At 39.0% G+C, this 12,195-nt stretch overlaps 1 protein-coding gene across 11 annotated transcripts in view; it reads left to right on the top strand.

Moving 5' to 3' along the window:
- The window catches only part of FAM189A1 (family with sequence similarity 189 member A1), a 480,663-nt gene that overhangs the window by 77,411 nt on the left and 391,057 nt on the right, over positions 1-12,195 (top strand). For 3 of the 11 annotated variants that reach the window (XM_035023982.1, XM_035023983.1, XM_035023984.1), the window contains one exon: positions 915-1,082. The exons of the other annotated variants lie outside the window; for them this stretch is intronic. The gene's annotated coding sequence lies outside the window, so the exon portion shown is untranslated. The remainder of the gene's footprint in view (positions 1-914; positions 1,083-12,195) is intronic. 11 annotated transcript variants of the gene reach the window in all.

Genomic DNA, 12,195 nt, shown 5'->3' with positions numbered 1-12,195 from the left:
ACGTGTTCCCTCTAGAACATAAACCCCACAAAGGTGAGCTTGTCATTTGTTTTATTCACTGAGACAAAACCCAGGCACTCTTCAGGTACTTCATAAATATGTGTCGATCACATGAATGTGCCCCAAATCTTGGCTCAGCCAGACCTCAGAGACTAGGACATGGACTCGGGGCTGCTCCCGGTGGTGAGTGTGTGCCCGGTAAGCTGAGGATTTGTGCTCAGGTAGGAATGCTCCTTGCGGAATAGGGACCAACAGGCATGGTCTAGAAGGTATGCTGTGTGTTTTTAAACTGGAGCAAATATTCACCATTTCTGAATGACTATGGGTACAGGTGTTGCTAAAATGAGAATTGCAGTTTCATCCCACATGTCTCTAGCTGTGTGTCATGCAGTTTCCCTGTAGATGGCAGGGTGTATGCATCACGCCAGGTGTATTTCGCCCTCCTCTTGTGGACAAGGTAGAGGAAACCCGGCTTTTGCAGAGGGAAAAAATCCTACATTTTCTTTGCTTCTTGCTTGACAGTAATGCAGATGAATGATTTTCAAACTAGGTTTGGAGGAACCTTAGGGTTTTGTTATTCCTTTTCAAAGAGAGCACTTTAACTTTTAGTGGCTTTACATTTTGATGTTCAGCCTAATGGTTTATCTGGCAGAGAGTTCTGCTGCATGTGGCTTTAAGGTCCTTGGGACCAGGATTCTAACTGGGTTTGTCAGTTAGCCCCTCTACCGCTGGGTAGCTCAAAGCAGGTGGCCCTGAGATCCTTTCTTTTGCCATTTTCAAAGAGCAAGGAGTGCATATCTAAAACAAGGCAGTGAATGGAAAACAACTTTTCTTTAAGGTTTAGTACTTAAGGCTAAGACATCGCACAAAAGGAAATGTTTAAAGAGGGATTTAAAAAGAAAATCTCATTGCAGATGAGAAGAGGCTGACTCTCTAAAGAACCTGACAGATTCCAGAGAAAAGAGAATCCTTGGGTGCATATTCCTGTAACGTTTATAAAACAGTGGAGCTCACCATTTATGTATAAAACTTCAGTGGTACGGAGACAGACAGTGGCTTAAATTGCTGAGTTCATCAGTCGGGTGAGTGCATGACCTGGTATGATCATTAGAGGGGCGGCAGGGGTATTATTAGTTTGGGCGGCCATAGCAAAATACCACACATTTCTGGAGGCTGAAAGGCCAAGATCAAGGTGCAAGCAGAGTCATTTCCTGATGAGACTCTCTTCTTGGCTCTCAGATGGCCACCTTCTTGCTTGGTGCTCATTTGGTAGAGAGGGAGCATTCTCTCTTCCTCTTCTTATAAAGGCATGAATCCCATCATAGGGGCTCTCCCCTCATGATCTCACCTAGGCTTCTTCTCCTCCCAAAGACCCCACCTCCCAGTACCATGGCAAGTGGGCTTAGGGCTTCTAGGTTTGAATTTTGTGGGCGGAACAGCAGGGTTGATAATTATGAAAGGTAGAGGGAGAATACTGATTTTATTGCCTGGGTGTGATGATCTAGGCTCGCTTTTGTCCTCACCAAAGTTGAAAATGTTTCCATCTCTCTCTTTTAAAGCAGGAAGCACAGACTTGTTGGATGCCCCATGTGTGCTGGTTGTAAGGCAGATCATAGTTTTATGGGGCCTGAAGCACGTACAGTTTGGGGACATCTTTATCCCAAATAATACAAAACCACCAATACAAACAAGCTAGGGCCTCTCCCAACCTGGTGTGTAGGAGGCCCTGAAGCTTAAACTTTAGTTTCACAGTAAATCCAATTGTCTCATTTTTTTTTTCCTTTTGAAATAATGTTTACTTACCATTTTTGCTAATCTTAGCAGTAATATGGTTGACTGTAGAAAATTTAGAAAATACAGATGGGCAAAAACACCTGCCCTAATGTCCTAACTCTCAAATAATCACTGTTCATATTTTATTATGCATAAGGTATGTTGATTGCAGGATGTGCAGATTTTCACATCTGAGCCCTTCCAGAGCCTGGATGGCGCTTCACAATACCCAGTGTGTCAGCATTTTTCGGTGGCATGCCTTTTCTCCTGCGGTGTGACTGGTGTTGTTGGCATCTTAGACAGTGCTAGAGTAAGGGCTTTGTCATCACCTGGATACTAAACTCTGTGAGCATCCCCCCAGGTTGGAGGTGATGGGGAGGACCAGTATCAGCGGTGTGGTGTGACAGAGTGGGAACCGTGTCCCCCTGCTTACTGTCGTGTGCCTGTGGGTGGGCACCCTCTACGCCCCTCCCAGCCTGTGACACTGCGATTAGAGTGCTTTACCTCACGGGGTTTTGAGGGGATTGAATGAAACCGCTAGGCACTAGCACCGTGCTTGTGCTTGGTGATTTGCCGGCACAGGTCGGGTCACAGATCCTTCGGGAGAGGCGTGCGAGATTCCAGGTCCGGAGGCCATGGCCAGGTACTTGGGAGAAGTTTGAAAAAATCCCCAACACCCTGGCGAGGCTGCTGTAGAGCCCCCATGAAGAAATGAGCCCATCTCCCCACTTCTTCAGGAAATCCACCTGCCACACGTGAAAAATAATTTTTTTAAAAATATAATCTCTATACACAGTGTGGGGCTTGAACTCACGACCATGAGATCAAGAGTCACATGCTCTACTGACTGGGTCGGCCAGGTGCCCGGTGAAAGCGTTTTTTAAGTACTCACATCCTTCCGAGGGTCTGCATGCATGCTCGAGAGTCATGGTTTATTTCACAAATCCCCATTTACCCATCCGTTGTTGGGCATTCGGGTTGTTTCCTTTTTTATCTACAAGGTGACTTGGTACTGGACATCTTTGTGTCAGAGTCTGCACAACTTCAGGAGAATCTCATTAGGATAAATTGCCAGGTGAGAACTGTTCCAGCCAAGAGAGATACATGTTTTCCATGCTGTTCCTGAACCTTTGTCAGCCTGGGCTACCGCTCTGGGGGCCAGGTGTGGGGGTGGGGCGATACCAAAGCTTCCAGTTCAGTAGATAAAAGCTGTTAACACATTATTATTAGCATTTCCTGATTTGCTCCTGTTTTTACCCCTCCAAAAATGTGTTTTGTTTTTAAACATTCAAGTATTTCTTCCACTCAGATAAATATCGTTAGCCCAGCTTCAGAGAAAAAAAGGTAAGAGAGCAATCCTAAGTATAAGCATATATGCTCAATGCAGAATTTAGATGCCAGAACTTTGAAATATTTGCGTCAGTTCCTCACAATATTTTTTTTTTTAAAGATTTTATTTATTTATTCATAAGAGACAGAGAGAGAGAGAGAGAGAGAGGCAGAGGGAGAAGCAGGCTCCCAAGGAGCAGGGAGCCCGATGCGGGACTCGATCCCAGGACCCTGGGCTCATGACCTGAGCCGAAGGCAGACGCTTAACCATCTGAGCCACCCAGGCACCCTCCTCACAATATTTTTAAAGAATGAAAACATGACAGATCCAGTGATAATCTTTTGTATCCTCCCCCAGCCTGTCTGTTTCTTTCAAAACGAAAGAGAACCTTCCTTTTTCATTTCATTTCTGTCTGCAGAACAAACATGTAGTACCTGTACATGTGGTTTAAAAAAAAAAAAAAATCACACACTGGGGCACCTGGTGGCTGTCGGTTAAGCATCTGCCTTCAGCTCAGGTCATGATCCCAGAGTCCTGGGATCGAGTACTGCATGGGTCTCCTTGCTCAGAGTCCTGGGATCCAGGCTTGCTGGTCTGCTTCTCCCTCTCCCCACGGCTTGTGCTCTCTCTCACTACCTGTCTCTCAAATAAATAAATAAATAAATAAATAAATAAATAAATAAAATCTTAAAAAAAAAATCACACAAGCGATATTAACTGCATGTATCGTTCTGAAACTTGCTTGTAGCATTTTGTGTTGTTTTCCATATCCATCCAGGTTTTATGGATTTGTTTACCACCTGTTTAGAATTCCTTTGTGAGAATATATCCCAGTCATCTGCATTGTGCTCTGATGACCATTCAGCTTGTTTCTGATGCTCTGCCTTTACAAGCAGGCTCCCAGGAATGTCCTCTCATGCGTCCCCCATGCTGAGATACAAACACACTGGCAGAGCCCATCCCTAGAAGTGAGATTTCTGGGTCATGGGGAATGGGCGTCTTAACGACCCTAAAAGTACCAGATTGCTCTTCCAGTCATTTAGCAGGCCTGGATCCCAGGACTCTGAGCAAGGAGACCCATGCAGTACTCGATCCCAGGGTTACTGTTTTTCTGTTTCTTCTGTAGATTTTGTGGGACCTGACCTTTATAGTTCTTTTAACAGAAAGAAAACAACCTTAAAAATACAAATTTAGTCATGAAAGTAGGTATTTACTTAGAATGAGAAAATAAATCACAACAAGTTATAAATTTAACAAATGCTTTGAAATGTACCAAATATATCACACAATCCAGAGAAATAACATTTGAAAAAATTTGCGGATTGCATGGCACACCTCTGTAATACTTTTTCTTCTATATTATGTTGCCACATATTCTTTGACTGCCTATTCCGATGGCAATGATTTTGTAATTTCCTTTTCTCTAGATTCTCAAAAGATATTTAGTTGTTTTTTGCTAGTATGGCTGATTAAAATGATTCTGTTATTTTTATGTTTTATTATTGAGATAGTCACATAACAAAATTCAGCATTCTAAAGTGTACAATTTAGTGATTTTCAGTAGATTCCACTGTTGTGCTGTCATTACTACTTTTTAAAAAAATATTTATTTATTTGACAGAGAGGGTGCACAAGCAGGGAGAGCAGCAGAGGGAAAGGGAGAAGCAGACTCCCCACTGAGCAGAGAGCCCGACGTGGGGTTCGATCTCAGGACCCTGGGATCATGACCTGAGCTGAAGGCAGACACTTAACTGACTGAGCCACCCAGGTGCCCCAGTCCTTACTATTTTTAATTCCGGAACATTTCCATGACCCCCCCAAAGAAATTCCATACCCATTAGCAATTACCTCCAATTTCCCCTTACTCCTAGCCACTGATGACCACTAATCAACTTTCTGTTTCTATGGTTTTGCCTGTTCTGGACATTTCATATAACATGAATCATAAAATATATACCTTCTATGTCTGGTTTCTGTTCCTATGCATGTTTCGAGGTTCATCCATATTATAGCATGAAACATTTTTAATGGCAAATGATTTCCATTATGTGGATATACCACATTTTGTTTAACAGTTTATTGCAACTTTATTAAAACAGTCATGACATAGAAGCAATCTAAGTGCCCATTTGTAGATGAATGGATAAAAAAGGATGTAGTATGTATATATACAATGGAATATTAGTCATAAAAGAGAATGAAATCTTGTTATTTGCAACAACATGGGTGGACCTAGAGGGTATCCTGGTAACTGAAATAAGTCAGACAGAGGAACACAAATACCATATGATTTTACTTATATATGGAATATGAAAAACAAAACAAATGAACAAACAAAGAAACAGAAACTGAAGTAGACTAATAAATATAGAGAACAAACTGGTGGTTGCCAGAAGGAAGAAGGGTAGGGGGATGGGCAAAATGGGTGATGGAGATTAAGAGGTACAAACTTCCAGGTATAAAATCAGTAAGTCATGGAGATGAAAAGTATAGCATAGGAAATATTGTCAATATTATGTAATACCATTGTATGGTGACAGGTGGTAACTACACTTATCATGGTGAGCATTGATTGCATAATGTAGAGAATTGTGAATTCACTATGTTGTATACCTGAAACTAATATAACATTGTATGTCAACTTTACTTAAATAATAAAAGAGTATGATGTTAGTTGTCAGTTTTTCATAGATACCTTTTATCAGACTGAGGAAGTTCCTCTCTATTTCTAGTTTGTTGAGCATTTTTATCATGAAAGGATGTTGGAATTTAGCAGATGCTTTTTCTGCATCTTTTGATCATGTAGGTTTTGTGCTTTATTCTATTACTATGGTATATTATTTTGATTGATTTTCATATATTAGACCAACCTCATATTTCTTGGACAAATCCCACTTGGTTAAGGTGAATGACCCTTTCTATATGCTGTTGGATTCAATTTGCTAATATTTTGTTGAGGATTTTTGCATGTATATTCACAAGGGATATTAGTCTGAAGTTTTCTTCTGATGTCTTTGTCTGGCTTAGGTATCATAGTTATACTGGTCTCATAGAATAAATTAGGAAGTGTTCACTCCTCTTCTATTTTTGGAGGAATTTGAGAAAGATTATTGTTAGTACTTCTTTAAAGGTTTTGTAGAATTTACCAGTGAAGCCATCTATCTGGTTTTGGGCTTTTCTTGTTGGAAGTTTTTTGATTCCTGACTATCTTAGCCAGTTTGGGCTGCTGTGACAAATACCATAGACTGGGTGGCTTAAACAACAAACATTTATTTGTCACAGTTCTGGAAGCTGCGAAGTCCAGAATCAAAGTGCTAGCTGATTTGGTTTCTGGTAAACCAGTGCTGTCTTGCAGATGACTGCCTTCTTACTGCTATCCTCACATGGCTGAGGGAGAGAAATAATTTCTTTCATGTCCCTTCTTATAAAGGCACTAATCTCATTCATGTGGGCTCCACTCTCACACCCTAAGTCATACCATCACTTTGGGATTGGGGCTTCAATATATGAATTTGGAGGAGACACATTCAATCCATAGCACTGACTGATTCTCTTTATTTGTTACTAGTCTATTCATGTTTTCTGTTTCTTCTTGAGTCAGTTTTGATAACTTGTGTGTTTCTTTTTTTTTTTTTTTAAAGATTTTATTTATTTATTTGAGAGAGAGAGAATGAGAGAGAGCACATGAGAGGGGGGAGGGTCAGAGGGAGAAGCACACTCCCTGCCAAGCAGGGAGCCCGATGTGGGACTCGATCCAGGGACTCCAGGATCATGACCTGAGCTGAAGGCAGTCGCTTAACCAACTGAGCCACCCAGGCGCCCAACTTGTGTGTTTCTGGTAATTAGTGTATTTCATCTAGGTTATGTGATTTTTTTTGGCATCAGTTTTTCATAGTATTTCCTTAGAATTCTATTGATTTTATGTAAATTTGGTATTGATTTTCTCTGCTGTTTTTCTGTTCAGTCTAGCTGAAGTTTGTCAGTTTGGCTGATCTTTTCAAATAACCAACTTTTGGTTTTGTTGATTTTTTTTATTTTTTCTTCTCTATTTCATTTTTTCCATTATTCTCTTTTTCTTCTGTTTGACTTGGGTTTAGTTTACTCTTTTTTGCCCTGGTTTTTTATGGTAGAAGATTAGAAGAAGAAGGTTATTGATTCGAGATTTTTTTTTCTTTTTTAGCATAGGAGTTTTCAGGTAAAAATTTCTTTCTGAACATTACTTTCATTTAGAGGGAGTAAACTCTTATGAATGATTAAATTTTGGTATGTTGTGTTTGTTTTTTATTTATCTCAAAGTACTTTCTAATTTCCCCTGCAATTTCTTTAACCCATTGGTTGGTTATGTAAGAGTATGTTGTTTAATTTGCACATATTTTGGATATTTCCAAATTTCCTTTTATTTTTTTTAACTTACTATGGTCAGAGAACATACTTTGCATGATTTGAATGTTTTAAAATTTATAGAGACTTGTTTTGTATCTTAACATATGTTCTATCCTGGAGAATGTTCTATATGCACTTGAGAAGAATATATATTCTGCTGTTTTGGGGTTGGATATTCTGTGGTAGTTTGTTTAGTCTAGTTGGTTTATGGTGCTGTTGAGATATTCTCTTTCCTTGCTGATATTCTGTCTAGTTGTTCTATTATTGAAACTGAGATATTGAAGTCTCAAACTATTATTGTTGAATTGTTGCTTTCTTTCTTTGATTCTGTCAGTTTTTGCTTCATATATTTTTAGGGCTCTATTGTTGGGTTATCTGTATTTATAGCTGTTACATCTTCATGATGGATTAAACTTTTTATTATTATATAATGTTCTTCTTTGTCTCTAGTAGCCGTTTTTGTCTTAAAGTCTGTTTGGTCTGATGCTCTAGCTCTATTTTGTTCCTCTTTGTGTGGAATATCTAATTCTGTCCTTTTACTTTCAATTTGTCTTTTAATCCAAAGTGAGTCTCTTGTAGGCAGCATATAGTTTGATCATGTTTTCAAATCCATTCTGCTAATCCCTGTTTTTGGGGGTTGCATTTAATCCATTTTCATAGTATGTAATTACCAATAAGGAAGAACTTATGCCGTTTTGCTGTTTGTTTTCTATACATTTTATGTCTTTTTTGTTTCTTATTTCTTCAATTACTGTCATGTTTTATGTTAAATAAATTTTTTAAAATTTAATTTAATTTTATTGTTATGTTAGTCACCATATAATACATCATTAGTTTTTGATGTAATGATCCACAATTCATTGTTTTCATATAACACCCAGTGCTCCATGCAGCACATGCCCTCCTTAATACTCATCACCAGGCTAACCCATCCCCCACCATCCTCCCCTCTAAAACCCTCAGTTTGTTTCTCAGAGTCCATAGTCTCTCATGGTTCACCTTTCCCTCCGATTTCCCCCCTTCATTTTTCCCCTTCCTTCTCCTAATGTCCTCCATGCTATTCCTTATGTTCCACAAATAAGTGAAACCATATGATAATTGACTTTCTCTGCTTGACTTATTTCACTTAGCATAATCTCCTCCAGTGCCATCCATGTTGGTGGAAAAGTTGGGTATTCATCCTTTCTGATGGCTGAGTAATATTCTATTATATATATGGACAACATCTTCTTTATAATAAATTTTTTATAGTATACTATTTTCATTCCTTTGTTGTTTTCTTTGCTGTATATTTTGAGTTATTTACTTAGTGGTTGCCCTGGAGATTGCAATTAACATTTTAAGTTGTAACAATATAGTTATTATTCATACCAACTTAATTTCATTTGTATACAAAAACTTTGCTCCATTCTCCTCTTTCTTTCTGCTGTTATTGTTATAAAGTGTATCTTTATACGTTATTTGCCCATCAACATAGACCCATAATCATCACTTCACACAGATGTGTATTAAGATAAAAAGAAAGGAGTTACAAACAAACAGAAATGCATTTATATTGTGTGTTTTTTTTTTTAAAAGATTTTATTTATTTATTTGAGAGAGAGAGAGAGAATGAGAGAGAGAGAGCATGAGGGGGGGAGGGTCAGAGGGAGAAGCAGACTCCCTGCTGAGCAGGGAGCCTGATGTGGAACTCGATCCTGGGACTCCAGGCTCATGACCTGAGCCGAAGGCAGTCACTTAACCAACTGAGCCACCCAGGTGCCCTATATTGTGTTTTATATTTAGCCATGTATTGCCCTTAGTGGTGTTCTCTATTTCTCTGCATGGATTTAGGTTACTAGTTAGTGTCCCATCACTTCTGCCTGAAGAACTCTTTTTGACATTTCTTGTAGGGCAACTATGAGCCCTCAGTTTTTGTTTATCTGGAAATGTCTTAGTGTCTTCATTTTTGAAGGACTATTTTTGCTGGATAGAGAATTTTTTTTTTTTTTGGATAGAGAATTATTCCTCAACAGCTGTTCTTCTTAATTTCAGCACTTTGAATATGTTGTTCCATTGCCTTATGCTCTCCATGGTTTTTGATGAGATATTAGCCCTTAGTCTTGTTGAGGATTCCTTGTACGTGATGAGCTGCTTCACTTTTGCTGCTTTCAAGATTCCCTCTTTGGTTTTTGCCAGTTTGATTATGGTACGTTTAGGCTTCTTACTAGGTTAGTGTAACCTTTGAATGCTATATGTGGATAATCATTCCATTAGTAAGTAATGATAACATCTCTTTCTTATTACTCTTTATTATTGTTTCTTTTTCAAATTCCTTGTCTCTACTGGGAATACTTTTAAATATTCAGCATTAAGTGTGATGCTTGCATCAGGATTTGCAAGGTCCTCAGTTGAAGCGAGTTGTCAGGGAAGCATGGGAAACACTTGTTGCTGAATTGTTAGTAGGTTCATTAATTTTGACTTTAATTGAATTTGCTGTCATTTAAAATAACTTATTTCTACATAAACTAAAAATACTATTTTAACAGTGGGTGGTATGTTTGATAGTGTGTAGAAAATTATCATTGCCTTTTCTTCCCATCAGGAAGTTATACCCATGTATTAATTTTTCAAAAACTTGAAGTCATAACACACAGTCAGATGGTAAAATTTTAGCAGGCCTCCCTCCCTACCTTCTGTGGCCTTCAAAGTATCTCTCTTGGTCCTTAGAATTCCATAAAACACTTTGATAGCCTGATCTAGGACACAGTCCTCCTCTTCTTTCACATAGAGGGTAATTGGGACTTGCTCTCTATCATATGGAAATTGTGAAGTCATAACTGGAACCAAAGTATGTTAGACCAAGGTGCTTCCCACTATCAGGTGTGAACTATGAATATTAAATCTGATTACTAACAGTCAGTAATCAGTGAATCCTTATCATACACGGAGGTTTTACTCTTGTTACTGTTAGACTTCACAATCTGGGTATTATTTCTCCACCCATTTTGCAGGTGATTAAATGAAAACTTTGAGGAATTAAGTAAGTTACATGTGGTAAATGTGGGCTTGGCGTAGGCTCTGCTTGAGATTGTTTTTTCCTGCCTGAGAATTTTAGCTGCCCCTGCCCACCCAGAAACCCACAAACTAAACAAAACTCAAAGCAACAGTAGAAATAAAAGTATTGTGCCAGATGGCTAGCACCCTGTAACAGGTTTAGCCTTGCTATTTGATACTAAAAAAATGTAAGTTTGAAATCCTGAGTTTTTGATTCTTTGATTAAGTAGTGCAAGAAGAGAACTAGATGATTTCAGCATTTTTTTTTTCCAGTTGAAAGAGGAGATTGATATGCTTAGTGTCCAGCAGAATTTTGTTGTAAACTCTCTACCTTTGCTTTGTTGTATGATGTGAGCCAGGTCATGACCAAAATGAGAAACTTCATTTCTAGTCATTGACCTATGTGGAGTGATGATGTAAGTTCTCTTTCAGAGAACCACAGACACTGATGGAGGGCTACTATTTAGGCTGCATACAGGATATCTAGACAGATGTAAGGTTTTCTGTGTGAAATACTAATGTTCTCATTCACTGAATCAGAACTGATACCAGTAATTGGCACAGGGGCTGCACTTACGTACATTTATAGAATAAAATTGGTTAAAGCCTTTTTTAACTGCTTTTCCAGCCCTTTGAAAAAACCACACACAAAACCAAAGAAACAGTGAAATGTAAGGCAGCCCTTGTATGTGAAATTCTATTGTGTTGCTGGCTGCCAATAAAAGTTGCCCTCTCTGTGTTGCCTGTTCTTGCCCAAGGGTAGGGTTTTACTTAGAATAATAACTTAATAATTATGCTAGATAGCTCTTCGCTCCATAAGGTGCAGTCTATATCGTGTTGTTTTTGGTATTTCTAAAAAACGTGATTAGCATATTGCCCTTAAACTAGGGACCCCCTCTCAGATGCCCATGGGGCCAGTCAGGTAACTAAGGAGGAAAGTGAGCAGAGGGCAGTCAGTGCTGCTAATGGTGATTCAGCCCTTCTGCCAGTTTGTCAGAAACCAGAATTTTCTGCAATTTTCAATTTTTAGTTTATTGAGGTGAAATTTACGTGTAACATAAAATCAATCATTTTAAAGTGAACAGTTCATTGGCATTTAGGACATTCACATTGCTGTGCAGCCACCATTTCTACTTGGGTCCAGAACATTTGTATCACTCTAACAGGAAAGTCCATTCACATTTATAGGTTTATCTTCTTTCCCCATTCCCCAGCCTGTGGAAGCCACCAATCTGCTTTCTGTCTCTATGTACCTACTCTGGATATTGCAGATAATTGGGGCCATATACTCTGTGGCTCTTAATTTCTCCTTCATTTTTGAAGGATAGTTTATTTATTTATTTATTTATTTATTTATTTATTTATTTATTTGACAGAGAGAGAGATAGCGAGAGCAGGAACACAAGCAGGGGGAGTGGGAGAGGGAGAAGCAGGCTTCCTGCCGAGCAAGGAGCCCGATGTGGGACTCGATCCCAGAACCCTGGGATCATGACCTGAGCCAAAGGCAGACGCTTAACGACTGAGCCACCCAGGCACCCCTGAAGGATAGTTTTATAGGATACACAATTCCTGGATGACTGGGCTTGATAAAAGCATGGAAGATATTAGAGAAACCCTTTCTGGAGAAATAAAAGAACTAAAATATGACCAAGTCAAAATCAAAAAGGCTATTA

The sequence above is a fragment of the Mirounga leonina genome, unplaced genomic scaffold, assembly GCF_011800145.1.
Source record: "Mirounga leonina isolate KUSES-001 unplaced genomic scaffold, KU_Mleo_1.0 Mir_178, whole genome shotgun sequence".
Classification (NCBI taxonomy): Eukaryota; Metazoa; Chordata; class Mammalia; order Carnivora; family Phocidae; genus Mirounga; species Mirounga leonina.
Note: the sequence above shows the minus strand (reverse complement) of the source record. Positions and strands in the feature narration are given on the sequence as shown.